At 41.6% G+C, this 15,986-nt stretch overlaps 1 pseudogene; it reads left to right on the top strand.

The window, feature by feature from the left end:
* The first annotated feature begins 2,837 nt into the window (after positions 1-2,837).
* LOC116388231 (protein AMBP-like) lies at positions 2,838-3,426 on the top strand (annotated as a pseudogene).
* The last annotated feature ends 12,560 nt before the right edge of the window (positions 3,427-15,986 follow it).

Genomic DNA, 15,986 nt, shown 5'->3' with positions numbered 1-15,986 from the left:
GTGTAAGTGAAAAGATAGGCAATCAATGAATCGACGGGTGAATGAATGATGGATGACCGGGTGGATGAATGATAATATGGGTAAAACAATTTATAGATGGATGGCTTAATGGATGATTGGTAGAATGCATAAAATAATGGATGGATGGATGCTTGGATGCATGTTGGATGATGATGAATTAATGCATTGATAATGAATGGATGGATGGTAGATTAGTCAGCATTTGGGTATACACATAGATAGATGAACAAATGAAGTGATAATGAGTGGCTGGACTGGTGAATAGATTAATGGCTGGCTGTAACTTGTCTCTGGAGTGTTGTCACTGGCCGCAGAAGCAGATCAATGTATGTCACACTGGGCATGTGACTGTGTGAGTGTGAGAGCAGCATGTGATCAATCAATTCAGGGGCCAGCGCTCACTGACATGCTGACTCTGACCTTGGATAGACACCATTAATTAAAACTCTGTCGAGCTCTTTATCACTCACTGCACCCCCCCCCTCATGTGGACGGCCCATCAGTCAGTCAGCAGCAGCAGCCAGCAGTCAGCAGTGAGCAGGATAATGCGAAGGTTCAGCATGCTTACATCGCTGCATTATGCAACATTATTAAACATATGCGGGTTCAATTTGGAAACAGCAGGCCGAGATTGCAGCTCACACACATTGAGAAAAAAAAAAATCATCCAAATGTGGTGCTGCACAAGAAAGCATCATAGTCTGTAGTCTGAACCCACCCGGCTTTCAGTGTATGCACAAAATCAAGCCTAAAAAGAATAACTCTGAATTACAGAATACTATAGGACACCATTCAAAATATTCTAGAAAATCACAAAAGTAAATATTTGATACAGGATATATTACAGGATATATTTTCCTGCTCAGAAAAGGCCTTTACACAATGTATTGACAACGCATGTCAATACATTTTTTTGAAATGTTGTTTTTGTCATTTTGTCAATACTTTCACACAGAACATGAACATTACACGCGGAAAAAGCAACATATTTTATTTACGTAACCAGGGTACAATACACAATAAATGTGTCAACCAATCATGTTGTGCAGAACGGGTTGAGTTGCGCCTATATTTATGAAACAACAACACGAAGGCTCCGTAGTCTCAACCAAGACACAAACTTTATCACACCTTTAAACTTTGACAAAGGCAGCGCATACCAGATCCACAGATCTCTAACTTCGGAGTCGGGGTAAAATTTGTTCTTCAGTTGTGTCGCGATGCGATGTATTGACTGTTTGGCAAACTGTGTCGCAAAAAAGGTCTTCATCTTGCTCCACACTTCTTTGAAGGAGAGTTTCTCTCTGGATTCTGGGATGGTACTTGTCTCTTTGCATTCTGGGATGGTACTTGTCTCTTTGCATTTTGGGATGGTACTAGTCTCTTTGCATTCTGGGATACTTGCAGCATCTTCCTCCAGACTCTTAAGCTCTTCAACAATTGACTGAGCGATGTCATCTGCAATAATCTCAATCTTCAGGGAGGTGTCAGATTGCAGCGGCTCGTACGCAGAGTCGGTCACGTCTTCCAAAAAAGGTTCTGTGATTTTACTGACCTCTTTCTTGATTAAATCCCAGGCAGCTTTGATTGCTGGAGTCACAAAGCTGCCTTCTGATCCTCTCGAGATCTTCTCAGGGGTTTGTGAAGCTTTAAACACACAGCAGGCGTGGTCGACCATATCATTAAGTCTGTGAGGGGGAGTCACCGCGCTAGTGCTCATGGCAGAGTTGACACATTCTGTAACCCCTTCAGTAATCATGTTGTTCAAACGCTCTGTGCTGTCACAATGGACCTGGTTGTGTGCATCCAGAACAGCAGTCCGAGGGAGTGTGTCACCCAGTAAGGACAGAACGCGCTCCTTGGACATGATTGTATTTCTGCACCTGAAGTCCAAAATACATCTTGACACTGAGCTTATTAGGTCCAAAATCAGCTCCGCCAACATCACTTTTGTGGCATCATCATCAGCTGCACTTTGTTTCAGAAATCCCTGCTGTCCTATTGTCATCCTATCGAAAAAGGAATCAAACAGTCGAACATCGTCCACTTCTATCTCTGATGTGTACTCGGTCTGTGTACTTTCCATTCTATTCAATGGTGATTGTTTTTGTATTATGAGGATTATCTTCAATACTTTGTGTGAGCTTCTTGGTTTAGTTTTCACGAACTGTTGTGTCAGTGTAACTCTAGCAGGTAATGTGAAGGTAGGATGGATTGTTTTACTATTTATAGAGTTCTGACTGAAATAACTCATACATGCAACAAGCCCATCCCGTTAGTTAGATATTACAGCTGTCGATGCTGTCATATATGACAAAACAAATATTTCTCTTTTACATGTGAAAAGGATATCAGCATGGAAAATGATATGTACACCGGGGTGTACAGTGGTTTAAAGAACATGTCTCTATGTTCACCTATGCAATACACTTTGCATATACATCAATATGAATTTACAGTATATAGGGCTCATTAATAAATGTGGTGACCTAAATGAGCCCACATGACTGAGTTTAAGGAAGCAATTTGTTTTGTTTACTATGTCCCTTAAACATTATTTTCAGTTTACTTATTTTTTTTCGGCTATGAGGGAATACAACTAAATATATATATATATAAATATATATATAACTAATATATATATATATATTTTAAATGGGGAAGTAAAGTTGTGCGTTCACTGACCAGAAGATGGCAGTAGTGTACTTCTAGCATGCATGACAGCCTCCAATGAACACCAAATAATAGATCAAGAATGATCAGCTGTATGTGTGTTGAATGGAAGATGTAAGATCCTGATTCTGATGCTACAACTAATGGGTATCTATCCGTCCTCGGGCTATATCTCTCTCTCCCTCTCTTCCATGTAGAGGCCTGTAAAGCAGCACCAGATACTGGACCATGTTTTGGGATGCACCAGTGTTTCTACTACAACTCCTCAATGAGCTGTGAACTCTTTAAGTATTCGGAGGGTGTTTGGGCAACCAGAACAACTTTGAAAGCGAGAGAGTGTCTGCAGAGATGTCTCACTGAGGGTGAGGAATGGAAGACGATACACAACGTCTGCATATGGGATGATTATACAATACATACAGCATCAATATGTTCCCCATTTCCAGTTTATTCTGTGTGAGTGCAATATTTTTTGTTGTCGCATTTTATTGGTTTTTCCCCTCATGTCTTTAGTAAAAAAGACAACTCTGGAAATACATGAAAATATGTTCTGTCTCCCCAGCGGTGTGTCGTCTGCCCATGGCGGTCCAACCCTGCACAGGCCAGCCGCCCCCCTTCTGGGCCTTTGACTCCACCGTCGGTCTGTGTGGGCCCTACAAACAAGGCTTCTGCAAGGGCAACAAGTTCTACAGCAAAGCCGAGTGTGACGAGTACTGCGGGGGTAGTGAATGATGGTGAGTTGATGAAGGACATACAAAACACACACCAAATCTCCACCAGCATATGATAAAAAAAAGAATAGTTTATTTATTTTTGCTCATTTGCAGAGGGAGAGCTTGGTAAGGCAAACCATTACACCTTTTAAGGGACTTGGATTTCGATCATTGGCTGTGCTCTGTGCCCTTTTTTGTCTCTCTGGCTTAGGGGCCCCTAACCTCTTTGGGCCCCTGGGCCTGTACCTGGTAAGACCTGTAATCCATCCATGTATGGAAATACGTCTAATCGGTAAGATTTTAATTAAGAGTACTGACGAAGAAAAGGACACTGCTGGGCATTTTCATGCTTCCTCATTAGTTGAAAAAGGGAAATAAAGGACTAAATGAGGAATATAAGAAAGTAAAAAGGAAGAACTAATAAGATAAAGGAAAAATAGGATGTTGTGTTCCTGATTCATTTGTTAACATTTTGAAGATGCAGCAATATCTATTTGCATATACATGTTTAATGTTGTCTCAGAATTGAGTTTTTATTGGACTAAAAATGAAAATATTTCCCTCTGATATATAGTGGAAGTAAACTAGAGAGGGCCCAAAATAAAAATATTTCATAAAGTACCAACTCATCAAGACTGTACTTCCCAACTGTGAAATTACACCGTACAATCATCACACATATTTCAAAAGTATATTTGCTTCATCGAACAGAAAAACACATTCTTTTATTTGTGGTATTTGGCTGTATAAATAAAAATGGACTTGACTTGAATGCAAACTGAATTTTCACACACCAATAAAACCAATACCAGCAGCATGTCGGTGATGGATCTGTCCAGAATCAATGCTTTTATAGCAAATGTGCAGCAGCAGCAAATTATGCATTATTTTTTTCCCCCGTGGGGCCGGCTGATGAAAGGAGGGTTCATTTTATTGACTGACAGGGAAAAGGTCAGAGTGGGGAAATGCCACCCCCAAGCCTTTAGAGATGGAGTGATCTTTCGTGTGAAGAAATAAAGACAAGGCCTCTAAATGGAGCCTACGGGGAATGGACGCAAAGCTGAACTATTGACAGGAGAAGAAGAAAAAAAACGAGGGAGCTGACGAGAGCGAGAGCCGCAGAGAGATCAAGTCTGTAATTTAGCTGATTTCCCACTTAGTTAACATTTCCTGCAGTGTCACAAATTATCCATTGCCAGTCGAAAAATACAAAATAACATGGCACAAGACTCTGATCACTTGTGGGCAAGGTTATGGAACCTGGTAGGTATTGAGGTGTGGGTAATGTTTTGCTGGTGCATACGACACATAACATATTTTAATAACTTTGTATATAGAAAGGATGAAATGCATTTCCTTATTCAAGCCCGTCTAGCTGGTGGTTTTGCAATCACATATGCAATCAATAGGCATTACTTGTCCTTTGACAACAGTCGAGCCCTCTCCACGAGCAGCGATAGGTTCAAGGAACTCCAAAAAAATGCTCCTGCCATAATTTGCTTTTTATATTATAAGTCATGATTTCTATTTGGGGAGTAAGAAGGACAGATGATTTATGATGTCTGTGTCTTGAAGTGGTTTTCAGGGACCAAGGACAATCCATTCACTGGCCTAGCAAAAGCATGAAAATCATATTTGGAGTTACCTGACGTTATTTCAAGGGCTCCTTTTATAAAGCCAGCTGCCGTAAACCCCACTGTGCCTCACATTCTCACTCCCAACTTGTCAAATACCTCCACCGTCAGTTTGGTCAGTTTCCGCTCATTACATATATATATTGTCTTTTCAAAATAAACTTCTGTGTGCACAGCAAAGGCACAGTTTCCACTCATTATGCAAACAGTCTCTTTTCAGATTAAAACTTCCAACCCAGGTTAACTTCATTTTTAAGTTTACGTACGCAACAAAACGACTTTGTTCAGAAAAGATCATGGCTTCGGGTAAAGTAACTACTGTATGATGTGTAAAATAACCATGTTTGTGGTTATGTTATGTAAGTTATGTAAGATCGCTAAAAGTTAAGATTGTTTCACACGGGACACAAACAGCCGTGTCCTGGGGTGAAATTCCTGTGTTTGTTTGACCTGTCCCCACTCTTCATACTGCATCAGTTGCTCTCTCAAATAATGACTCAGATGGGTTTACACTGCGGGTTGACCTGAAGTCGAACCTTCATCTTTGATACTGATTGACCTCTGATTTTCAGGCCTGCGTGATTCATACAGGAAGTCTGTAAACCTGTATAAAGTCATTTCTAAAAAGGAGGTTTGGCTTTTTGCCCTCAGTGAAGCTCTTTGAAAGCACTCACTGAGGAGCACAGGTTCACCACCATCCTCTAAATCACTTCATAACACTTTTATTTAATTATGCTTCCTTCTACACTGTTATTAATAAACATTCCCGGCCTCACTTTTCTTGCTTTTTCTTGTCGCTCTTTGTTTTCTCTGCCACTACTTTCACCTATTTCACCATTTCTAAGCCATATTAGACCACAATAACACACAAAGATGTTTTTCCCTGAAGCTCACACATTCTCTAGAAGTTCACATTTTACTTTTCTTTCTGACTGCATTCACAGCGCGAACGTGTAACCCAGTGCGAGCGCATGTGAGTGGCCTTCATGTGTGACTAATCTACCTGCTCTAATGGCACCATTAGAGTGTTTCATTGGGGCCCAAATAGGCTGAGGCCTGCTCTTAATGGAGGCTGCGCGGCTCTAAACCGAAAGCACAGTCCGGTGGCTGGAGAAGGACATTTTGCTCCAGCAATAATAAGGCATAACAAGATCTGCAAAGTGTTCAAATAGCAAAATCAATACTAAACTGAAATGTTGCCATGGACACGTGGAAGCTGGAGGAGGAGAGTGGAGAGGCGCCTGTAATCTCGCACCGATCATATTGAAGTTGAGTGTTGCACGGTTTTATCTTCGGTGATGGAACAAGAAAAATGGCTGAAAGATCATTTATAAATATCTGGCCTCCTCAGAAGAAAAATAACAGAGGACTTCACGAGTCACTGTCTTGACCTCCACCAACGGTTCATTTATTTGTTTGTCTGATTGTTAGTTATCTAACTTTTCACGAAACTCGAACAGATTTGAATGAAATTTGGCAAAGGTAAGCACCGCCATGTGGACATTCACATGTGTTTTACGTCTTAGCTCATAACTGCTGCACCGTGAGTTTTAAGTGTTCTGGATTCTTTGGTTTGATCATTACAGGTCGCGCCCATGACGCCATGAACAGAGTTTCTATTGTACAGGCGGGTGTGGTCACCTCACGATGGATAAATACCTGTACTGTAAACCAAGGGGTTTTTTGGGGGGGAGTTTTTTCTGTTCCGATGCTAGGGTTCTGGGACAGAAGATGTCGTATGCTGTACAAATTGTAAAGTCCTCTGAGGCAAATTTGTAATTTTGAGCTATCCAAATAAATTTAATTGAACTATTCCAAACAACAAATCATTTTTCTTGAATGCATCGGGCAGTTGCAACCAAATTTAGCTTCCAGGTTCCCACATCATCCCTGCACGCACTAGAAGTCTTCAAACCCTCGGTTGTTTTCGTGCAATGCTAGTTATATAGTTGAGATAACGGGAGAAATAGGAGATAACAGTGTACACTTTCAGAAAGCCTCTCTTCCAAGACCTTTATTGTATTGTAAAGAGTGATGGATGTAATTGTGTGGAGAATAAACAAAGAGAGCTTGGGGAGCAGTTTAAATCCCGACTACTTTCACATCATTGCAAACCTGGCAAAGTGGGTTGGGTTCTGTTGAGCAAAGTAACAAAAATGGGCAGATGCTGCCAATTCTGCAGTCACACAGTGAGTTTCAGACGATCAGACATTCTGCCAAGTATGTAATTTGAAGCATACTGAGGTCTTTACACAACAACCAGTGTCATGGTGTGATGGCAGATCATTGTGGATGAATATGGAAACATCAAATGGTGGTAACCATGGATGCTTTTCTTTACATTGCAGCCAATTGGGTAGCAGCACCGCTGCATGTCTTACCTAACGGCTGAAATGTATTGGTGCTGCTTTGTCAAAGGTGTTACATGCAGACACAGAGCCGTCGGCTGCAGAGGTCTGCACAGCTCGAACATAAACAAGACTTATAATACTGTAGAGAGATTAAAGCTGTTGACTCAGCCGACAAACAAAGAATTACAAAAGGATGATGAAGATGCTGTTTCTGTCCGTCAGTCTGACTGTCGACCAGTTTTAGAGGTGAGAGAGAGCCACTGGAGAGAGTTGTTTTCTTTCTTTTTCCTGCTCAGAATGTCAGGTACTCCGTTAATGAGAACATCGTGGATGTCAGAGGCTGAACTCATGGGCACTTTCTGCCCGTCTCCAAGGAAACAATTAAGACTCTCTCTTCATGGACAACCATAAGCCTCACTTTCAGAATGCAGGGAATCTCTGCATCTCTCCTCTCTGTAGGAACCATCTATTAGGGGTGTTTCGTAGAATCAGAATATGACATTTGGCAAGGCACAATTCGTGTGCCTTGTTCGTGTTTTTCTCTTTGTCCTTTCAACGTGTGTTCAGTTTGTTGTTAAAGTTATTCAGATTTTGAATCTCATGAGGAAAATGTTGCACTGAAAGCCAATTTGCATTCAAGACGAAATCATTGTTTTTTTTTTTGCATGTTTCATTGTTATGATAATGCAGTTGAAAAAATGTAAATTGACTGACAGTTGAAGCACTTACAAGGCCTGAATGGACACGTTGAACCGTCAGTATAGAGGATTAACAACGGTGTTAGAAGATGTCTGGTTCTTTAATGGGAGTCAAAGTTACAAGTCTGTGGAAATAAAAGCACCAGGAGAGAAGTTAACTACTCCCAGGTAGCATACAGTAACACATCCAATCAATCACACATCTTACAAATATGTTGCGTGCACTGCTAATGACCTCAAGCTCACATTTTGTAGGAACCTGATTAAACATTCAGTATACTTACAGATTCTGGGACAATGCTAGGTGAATTCAGTGATGGCGCTGTCTGTGTTAGTGTAAATTGCAACATTGAAGCGTCTAATTTGAATTTGCTGCATCCATATTCGTGCCTCTGACTGGCTTTTTCTTGACCACAATGGCAGCAAAGGTTCATGGTTATCGTAGTATTTAGAGCCATGTCAGTCTGTCTGTTGGTTGGTTCACTACTTTTGTCAAGACTGAAATATTTTGATTGGCTCCAAATTTGATTCCCAGAATTGACTTCGGTGATAAACTGACTTTGTTCCAGCGCCACCATTAGGTCTACTTTTGTGATTTTATTGAAATTTGGCACTCATGATACTCATGCCCCCTCCAAAATAAATGAAACAACTCTGTTGATCCCCTGACTTTTCATTTGAATGTGCCCAATACTTAGATTTATGACCAAAACCCAGAAAACTAATGACATTCCTGTCAGCTTTAGCTATACTTTGTGTTTAGAGATGATTAGCAAATGACAGCATGCTAACATCTTGCAAGTGGCAGAAATGGAATATAATATTAATATGTATGATTTCTCTTTTATATCTATATACTGATCACTGATGTTTCTACAGTAGCCCAGAAAGGAAACCAAACAGCCGCCCTAGATAGGGCCATTAGCATTTTCACGTTTTTGCATTGGACACCGTAGTTCTCATACACGTTAGGCAAACTAGGAGACGTATCAACTGGTTGCAATCTGCAACCTCACCGTTAGATGTTGCCAATTCCTACACACTGCATCTTTAACATCAGCATGTCAGTATTGTCATTCTGAGCGTGTTAGCATGCTGATGTTAGCATATTGCCCATAGCACCGCTGTGTCTAAGTGCAGCCTCCCCGAGCAGCTAACATGGCTGTAGACTCTTCGTCTTGTACCCTGCACTCCACCCTGGAGTCAGATCCTCCTCTGCTTCATTAGTATCTGCAGGATTCTCCATAGTGGCAATCGACCATCTGATATAAAGAACTCTGCAGCCTGGAGAACAGTCAGACAGGAGGGAAAGCCATTGCTTTCTCTTCCTCCCTTGCGTCTCTCTCTCTCTCTCTCTCTCTCTCTCTCTCTCTCACACAAACGCACACACACTTTCCTTCTTTCCCTCACACTTTCCATTCTTCTGCACCATTGTGGAATCTGTCTCAAGGTTATCCTTTAACTGCATGTGTGTGTGTGTGTGTGTGTGTGTATGTGTGTGTGTGAGATGCTCAAAGAACCTGTTGTATTGATTTAGACTGCAGGGAGAAGCTGTCAGCAGCCTTGAGTGCTGATGAACAGCACAGGGACATCCAACTAAAAGGACATAGATTTCAGAGTTTACACTATTTATGCAGGTTTCTTCTGTGAGCTCGCGCTCTTCGGCCACATGAATGCAACCCTTAAATGCTTCTATTACCTTTTACATTCAGCTTAATTTAAAATGCCAACCTCTTTAGCATTGGGAGCTGTTCACTGGAGAGCAGGAATTATTCACTCGAAAGCAATTCATTACTTCTTAATTAACTACTTCTTCAATGATTTATACACATACATTCATTTGTTTTTCTCCACAGCTCCAGTCTGGCTATTGAACTACTGGACAATTGCAACATTAGTCATATTTAGTAAGGTCAAAATTAAGTTAAAGTTGATCTTTTACCAAACATTTCACAAACCTCAGCTCAATCTAGCGCAGGTGTGGCAGATTCCCTCACTACCGATTACTACATAGAGAGATAATGACCATCTGTTTTAGGGTGTGGCTGGTATTTCTTCACAGCCCGGATTCACTTCCAGGGCATCAAATACCGTTGCTTGGGGTGGGGCCTTCAGTCTGTTGATACCGACACACAATGCACCCTTTAGTGTCCGTGTGATACGCAATGGAAACCCATCTGCATCATTATTAGACGCTAAGAGCAAGAAGTCCGTTAAGAGCGGTTTGGAATATGGGAACTAACCATGATGTTTAATTTTTTGAATCCCAGTGCTTTTGTTTTCTAAACATAACAACCACAGTTTAACCGTGTTTCTACGTTAACCACGGCCGCTTCACAATGTTAACCACGTGTGAACCTTCAGCGTCAAGTTACCATGCAAAAGGCTGAGGCCTCTGCCTCAACGGCAAAATATGACGAATGGCGTTGAGATCACGTTGCACCTTGTGAGTCTGTGTGTGTGTGTGTGTCATCGTGGCACAATGTGGTCCTGGAGACTCCGACTGTAGTGGGAACACAGAAGCTGTTTTGTGTACTTTGCCAGGCGTTTATATTTCTGTCTGTGAAGGCTGAGTTAGAAGATGGGTGTGGCCTGAGATGGAAGTAGCGGGGAAGGAGATGTTATAAAATGTCCTGTGTAATTCACCATGGGATGTCTGTCGTTTTATTACGCTATATGTGCACTAATTTGTGTGGCTTTGTTTTGTGATGTAAACTGTGGACTATTGACTGCCTTAGTTCTTGTTTTATTGTAGTACCTGTAGTTCTGTGTCCACGTATACTACGTGATGTCATGGAAACTAAATACACAACATCATGCAACTTGCAACCCAGGTAGCAAAGCCTGGTATCTGCTTTAACCTTCAGTCATAATAACAAAGAAACACATAGCGATACAGTACATGTTTCTGTGAAGTGAACAGGATGTCTCTCACTTCCCTGTACGTCCCTCGTGGGCCATGTCGTCCACCTACATGTTTCCATACATACTATTCAACTGACGAGACAACAGATGCTCTGCTTAGTGCTGTCAGCTTTCTTTTAAGTAATGTGATGAATGTTTCACCCTTTTTTTAAAGAAAATGTGCCAACATCTGAATCACCGCAGCAGCACAAGACACAGCGGTCACCACACAGATTGCTGTCTAAGTGGATTTATTTGATGTAATCTCTGCTGATTCATGGGGGAAACCGTTTGCCAAGATGAAGTGCTGGACCAGAACTTTTCAAATTCCTCCTCATAAATTTCTCAGAGAAGACTGGAATATGGCTCTGCTGTAGATCTTAACCTTTACAAATGAATCTTTCACCACAGACGTTGTCCCCCGAATGCTTCAACAATGTTACATTTGGTTTAAATCCCTTTAATGTAAAACACTTTGTAACAGTGTTAATTATGTCGACTATAAATAACTGCGAACATTATTGCCAGGGATCAGAATGATTGGTGTCTGTCACTCTAATTAAGTGATAAAGTAGTGATACATGAGCGTGTGGTTAATAAATGCAAATTGTTTTTCTTACCCCGATTTTATTGCTTGAATTAGTTCACAACAACTCATTCAGTTATGGCAGCAGTATGAACCGATTAGCGGATAATTCATTTATTGCATTGCAACACATCAATTATGTTTGTACTAAATAGTTCACTGTAAGCTGAACAGTAAATGAGAAGGTGGGATGGTAACTTCCACATTTGACTGACTTTTAACGTGTAAAGTTTGAATCTTTTATATTCTATATGTCCCAGAAGTCACTGTTTTGTCGTCATGAGTTGCAGGTCAGATGAGTCGTCCAGTGGTTTAAGATTAACTGTTACAAACTGCTTTGTGACTGATATCAGTGTGTGTAACCTGAAATTGTAATCTCAAAACACACGCAAAATGAAATGTGGTGTTTCACACTGTAGTTTAATATGCTGAAGTCATCGTTTGACATATTGGGAATTACATAGTGTATGGAGATGGGGGCCAGGAGATAGCTAGCTCAGCTTAGCAAAAAGCCTGGCGTCTTGAGCTAGCCTGGTTTTGACTAAAGGTAAAAAATAATCCACCCATCAGCACCTCTAAAGCTCACTACACGCTGCATCACCAAAAAACAAAGTATAAAAGTAACAACATGTGGTTGTAAAAAAAAAACAAGCGAACGTCTCATCTAGCAATGGGCAATCTTGGATCATCAGTTTAATATTACTCTGTCAGAAGATATTGTTTAGTCGTCAAAGTGTGTTGGCTCCCACCACTGGTCGATGTACGTCCATTTTAAAACAGACCTCTGTGTTGTTAAAACACACTTGCTGTTACCACAGTTCTCTTATTGTCAACAAATCCCATGAAAAAAAAATCAAAAGCCAACATTTGACCTTCTTCCTCACCGTAGAGCTCCATTGTTGTCCAAAAATGTTCCGTCATTACCATGAACACACATACAAACACATCGTCCTGGTGCTCTAAATACTCACTGGAGCATCACATGTGTATTAGTGAGCTGAAAAAAGTCCCCAAAGAACGCACGATTCTCTCCTGTTTAAGTAACTTTTGTTGAAAACTACAGTGCTCCGCTGTTTTAGGAAATCACTAAGCCTTTTAAATATAGAATATTGCCTTGTCCTATGATGATTAATGATCGGCCATGGGATCTGAGTTTTACAATGACTACTTCATTGTAAAAAGTTGTTATTTCGCGTTATTTATTTAATTATCATTTCCAGTCATTTATCAAGTAAAAAAGGCCACAAAGATGGTTCCTGCTTCTGAAAACAAGCTTTTCTTTGTGTCAGAGCGCTGTAAAATTGAGCTTTAACTCTGAACTTCCAACAATGTATTCAAGATTATAATCAAAAGTTCATTGATCATTAAAACTATCCATATTGCACAATGCAAACAGTTTAACAATGCAGTGGACAAATGAAACATATTTTAGGTGTTCATCTTTTTTACACATTTGGTTGAAATAATGTGGGAGAACTTATATGTTGTCAGACCCAGATCTCAGTAATGGAGTAAAAGGTTATCATCAATGATGCCAAACAATATAAACGAAAAGATTTCACTGAAGCTTAACAGATAACTAAATTATTTATCCCTATTGGCAGAACTTTATGGAGATTGGTTTTCATTTCTACACAGAGGCCAGCATGTGGTGAGTGGATTCGTGAGGATGTGTGCTCTCTGGGCTCTGCTGCTGACTGCCGGGATGGCTTTTGTTAATCCACACATCACAGTGGGACACGGATACGGCTGCTGTAGCATCAGGAGAGGCAGAGTCAGTCTCCCACCGTCTCTGAAATGAAAGATGCAAAGTGATGTTGTCTCAGAATCAAAAGACAAATTTAGCAGGAAATAGATAACTCTGTCAAACAAAAACAGCGGCTGCACCGCGCGCTGGCGATGATGAGCCATGCGGATAACGGAGGGAGCAGACGGGATATCCGTCAAGGACGGCGTCATAACGAGAGATTTCGGAGATCTTGCCAAAAGCGCATTATCGAGATGTTTCGTGTATGTGTGCTGATTTGCCTTTGTATCTCTGCGTGCGTGTGACAGCAGAGAGAGAAAAAGCAGGCCTGCAGTTCATTTTTGGTAATTAATTTTAATCACCAAGCAGACAGGCGTAGTTCTGAAAGCAGATGGGGGAGTCTGGTGGCCCCCGACGTGGCGCGATTCACTCCGGTGACTCGCCCGACTCCTCCACTTCCCCCGTCAACACCTCCTCCCTCCGTCCTCTCCAGCGTCCCCACGTCGACCTGTGGGGTCGCGGGGTCGCGGTCGGAGGAGACAGGCGTGAAACGTAAGAAGACGCCGTTATACTCCGGCGACGGCTCCTCTATGATGTGAAGATGTAATCAACCCCTGACAGCTGCTCAGAAAAAGACAAAAAAATCTTCATTAGTCAACAGTAAATGAGGTTTGTTTTACACTGCAACACACACACACACACACACACACACACACACACACACACACACACACACACACCGACAAAGACACGCACGCATGCATTACATCTCAACTGAGAGCCATGGTAATAGTGTCTATTGATTTCCTTTCTCTCCTCTGCTAGTCAAGCATGGATGGCGGGTAATGAAATTACCTTCACTCTGGAAGATGTCAGGAAAATGTTGCAGCTGGAGAGGGGCCCCTCAGTGAGGGCGTGTGGTAAACACAGCACCTGTTTGCGTCGCCCTAATTCACAGCCAACGGCAGAGCTTCCTGTCTCAATTGACTCATATTTTTTTTTTCTCCCCCCCTGCTCCCATCGGGGCAGTAATTCATTTATTATTCATCTCATCAGTAGCACTAAATGATGTAAATGACCTTCTCTGAACTGTATGGGAGTCCATTTGGACACTGTCAAACACTATTAGACATTCGGCGCCCGGCTGCTCGAGAGGGTCAGCTCTCTTAGCTCAACACTGACAGATAAAGCGTGACTGGGCTTTGTGCTCGTGAATGGATCCGGGAGCCCATGGCCACGCATGTATGCGAGTGCGTTTTTTAAAACATTATTAAAGCTTTCGGATGCGATCTCTAATGGAAAGATGGAGGCAGAAATGGCTAAATGGTGTGAGTCAGAAATTGGACCCATGACATACATGGTTCAGTATATGCCTGGGGCATTGGTGTCAACAAGAAGTGTGTGTGTGTGTGTGTGTGTTGTGTTTGCTCCCCCCTGAGCTCGTCGCTTTGAGTCAGTAAACACAATGCCGCCTTTAATTAGCTCTGCGGTTCTAATTGATTAATATTCCCTGCAGCGCAATTATACGATTTCATAGACATGCTTTCCCTTTTCTTTCTCTCTGTCTTTCAACTTTCTGCCTCGCTGCCTTTTCTTTTCTCCCTGCCACCTCTCAGTCTTATTTCAGCGTTATTTATACCCATAGGTGGTTAGGAAGGAAACACTGCTACACTGGTCATGGTGCTTCTGCAGCATAACAAAAGGTGAAAGGTCATCTGCCCACCTGTTTGTGTGCGTCAACCTGCAGCTGAAACAGTTCACAGTAGGTCTTTCACACATGCATTCAGGAAAATTACAGGAATAAACCGTCCAAAGGGTTCAAGGAAAAAGTTAGTGATTCTGTGCTTTTGCAATATTTTCACAAGTAAAAACACACAAGTTGTCCCTAACAAATTCTAAAGCCTCTACTGCAGCACAATCCGTTAATCCGCTCTCCATCTAAGCATTTCCCAAACAACATATTGTTGCCAGCAAAGTGAGCGTTCACCATTTGTTACACACGTTCCCGTTCACTCGTGACAGAGACAAACATGAGCAGCTACAGCACAGATGAACAAAGCAATGAGGATGAAGGAGAAGATCTCTGATCAGGGGTATACTGTATGTTAGGACTGTTCCTTGAAGAGTGGCAGCCGGGAGCTAAAGTGGAGTGATGAGAATTTTGGGTTGCAGTTACTGCTGGATGGTTTTTCCATTTTTGTTAAAGGACAAAATGAATCCCATACGCTAGTGATTATTCTGTATTCTGACAGATTAGTTGTGAAGAAACAGGACCAAGTTTCTCACTGAGTTAGAATTTTGTATTAGGCTGCAAGAGCCTCTTTGATTCCTCCTGTCCTGAAGCTGTCTACCGTGCCGACACATTTTTTATGACTGCTGCTATTACGATGGAATGTATTAATTCCATCAATTAGTGGATTTAATAGCAGGTGCACAGTAAATCAGCACAAACTTTCATCTTTCTGCGACTGGTGAATTTGCACCGTATACCCAACAGCAAGTCTTCTTGACTGTGATTTTGACCCTTGAGGGAACAGAGAGTCCAAAACGGAGGAAGCCATCGTAGCTTGATAACTGTGTTGCACCATCTACTTTTATTTTGCTTTGAATTAACTACTCCACAAAAGAGGAAATGTTGGCAGAAATATTGTCCCGTTAT

The sequence above is a fragment of the Anarrhichthys ocellatus genome, unplaced genomic scaffold (genome assembly GCF_004355925.1).
Source record: "Anarrhichthys ocellatus isolate YVR2014 unplaced genomic scaffold, GSC_Weel_1.0 scaffold16, whole genome shotgun sequence".
In the NCBI taxonomy this organism is placed as follows: domain Eukaryota; kingdom Metazoa; phylum Chordata; class Actinopteri; order Perciformes; family Anarhichadidae; genus Anarrhichthys; species Anarrhichthys ocellatus.
This window is presented reverse-complemented; position numbering and strand designations above follow the sequence as displayed.